At 51.8% G+C, this 2,500-nt stretch overlaps 3 non-coding genes across 3 annotated transcripts; all 3 read right to left on the reverse strand.

Annotated features, from left to right (window-relative positions):
- Window positions 1-530: 530 nt before the first annotated feature.
- trnap-ugg (transfer RNA proline (anticodon UGG)) lies at window positions 531-602 on the reverse strand. Its single transcript has one exon. It is a non-coding gene; the product is annotated as a tRNA-Pro (tRNA).
- A 921-nt stretch (window positions 603-1,523) lies between these two features.
- trnas-uga (transfer RNA serine (anticodon UGA)) lies at window positions 1,524-1,605 on the reverse strand. Its single transcript has one exon. It is a non-coding gene; the product is annotated as a tRNA-Ser (tRNA).
- A 360-nt stretch (window positions 1,606-1,965) lies between these two features.
- trnag-ucc (transfer RNA glycine (anticodon UCC)) lies at window positions 1,966-2,037 on the reverse strand. Its single transcript has one exon. It is a non-coding gene; the product is annotated as a tRNA-Gly (tRNA).
- Between the last annotated feature and the right edge of the window lie 463 nt (window positions 2,038-2,500).

The following is a 2,500-nucleotide window of genomic DNA, read 5'->3' on the forward strand; positions in this document are numbered from 1 at the left end:
CCAGATTATTTGCTCGCTCAACTGTTAGCTGGGAGCGCTCCGCTGTTTTGATAGTCTTAAACATCCGTAGCTGGCTGAGGACATCTTGAGCTCTTGAGAAGAAAGAAAACTCGCAAGAACTGCGGAGAATGGAGAAAAGTAGGCTGCAGTTTGCACAAGCGCTTCAAACTTTGAACCAAATGAATGCACAGATCTGCCTGGCAAAAGCCAATGGCAGGGGGGGCACATCCAGAGGGAATGGCACAAGCACCCACACATGGACACATGAATGGCCACTACCACTGAGCACTGCCCTGAAAACTCAAGCTTTCATTGGCTATTTACCTGCTCAGCAGCGGCAGCGCTCCACTCCTAGTACATCCTTTCAGATGTGGTTACAGGCTGGCAGTGGCTCTCCTTGGAATGGGTGCACGTTGTCTTTGGTCAGTGGTGCTCCTTTTGAGTGCTGAAAGAGAGTTCCACACTCCACCAGCCTACTCAACAAGGCCACCTCCTGCACAGAGTACATTGTGGTCACAGCAGCACAGAGCGGGCTCGTCCGGGATTTGAACCCGGGACCTCTCGCACCCAAAGCGAGAATCATACCCCTAGACCAACGAGCCAGCGCAATCGCAGCTGGACCCAATGGATCGCATCTGGATTCTGAGTGAAACTTTCTCACTTCTCTCCCGGTCATTGCACAAAGCTTTGGGGCTTGCCCAAGTTGCACGCAGGGCTCACTCACTTCAGTTTTTGTGCTTCTGAAAAATTTCCTCAAAGACTGATGAAGAATGGTGACTGGAAACTGACACAAGGAAAGTTTGGTAAAAGTGCCGCACGACTGATACAGAAGCCTTCGGAGGCCTCAGTCCGCACACGCTGAAAGGCAGTGTAACTATGACAGAATGACAAAGCTCTTCTCAGTTGTCCAGGGGAAATTTCAAGACCCAGGAACATGTCATTTACCAGCCAAAACTGGTCACGAGCTAGCCAGGAGTCGAACCTAGAATCTTCTGATCCGTAGTCAGACGCGTTATGCATTGCGCCACTAGCCCCCTCCTCTGCTTTTCATGCACGTGTGTCACCGCCTGGGGTCCGGTTCGTAGCCTGACTCCAAGCCTGCCCCACCTCTTACAAAGGTCATGGGCTCGTTGTGGGACCTTGGCTGTGTTGAAAAGGCCACTGAAATGACATGGCCACAGGGAATTCATGGCTGACAAGAATAGTCCAGAAGATTTGCTAGAGCTCTCCGCCTTGATAATGACGAGACAAGCAGAGGCCGACGTGCCCCAGAGCAATGGAAATTAAAACAAAAGAGTCATCAGTTGCACCAGTGCTGGTGACAGACCACTTTCTACAGTCACACAAAGTACATGCGTCATATTCTCAGTCAGTGTGGGCTGCCGCACAAAGTACAAATGAGCAAGTCAGCTGGCACCCTCTCATTAACACGGCTACCAGGGAGACTCAACCCATGTGCTTTTGTGAGAAACTGAGGCCCAGTGAAACTGCAACGGTCCAGCGGGGAGGAAGGCATAAGGGAACGTTGCCGGCAGGATTCGAACCTGCGCGGGGTAACCCCAATGGATTTCAAGTCCATCGCCTTAACCACTCGGCCACGACAACCCCCGCCTCCTCGAAAAAGCCCCTTTCCCCAGTGCCTGCCAACCAAATAGAAGAGGACAGCGACGCGCCTGGAAACGGACAACTTTGGTGCAAGATTTCAGGAGATCTTACGGCTCTGACCAGAGATAGAGAAAGGCAAAGGGGGCCGTGTCAAGAGCCCCGAGCTATGCCCTCTGGCACTTCCAAGCTCTTCATGTAGCACAGTCACCGGGAGCCCGCAGTGTCAGGGTTCAACTCCTGCGTCGGGCAAGAAACGTGGATTATGTTTTCCAGTCATCCACAAAATACCTTTCGAAGCGTACTTATGCACAGCTACACTTAGTTGGTAAGATGGATGAGAGTCCACCTCCAGGTGCAAACTGCGATGGCCGGGAATCGAACCCGGGTCAACTGCTTGGAAGGCAGCTATGCTCACCACTATACCACCATCGCACGGCACACTCCCCATCAAGTCCACCAGAGCCAAAGTGTTGGGCAAAGCGCTCTGGAGACAAATCAAAGCTATGTGACGCCCGCTGTCTCCTGCTGCAAGAACTGAGCGGAAGTAACTAGGCTTTGCATTGTGCCTCTTACCCAGGTTTCAACTGGCTTGCCTAACATTTAATTGCTAATAGCAATTGCAGCCAGGAAGGGGAACCTACGACTCAACAGTGAGCTGTGAAGGAAATACTCAGTTGCAGTCAGGGGAGCTGGAAGCCAGGTCAGCTGCTAACAAGACAGCCTTGCCGGCTGCTGCACCACTGTCGACAGGCACGACCTGTTGTTTTTTCCTTGGCCAAAAGGCACACTAAGAGAAAATTGCTTGGGTCTTTTGGTCACATGGTGCCCTTGATGAGACATTAGGTGGAACTTGCTTCGAGTTCTGCTGCAACAAGGATAATTGTAAGGTACTGAT

This window comes from Halichoeres trimaculatus, unplaced genomic scaffold, assembly GCF_033239565.1.
Source record: "Halichoeres trimaculatus isolate MK-OKI-2021-1 unplaced genomic scaffold, fHalTri1.1 fHalTri1_scaffold_6, whole genome shotgun sequence".
In the NCBI taxonomy this organism is placed as follows: Eukaryota; Metazoa; Chordata; class Actinopteri; order Labriformes; family Labridae; genus Halichoeres; species Halichoeres trimaculatus.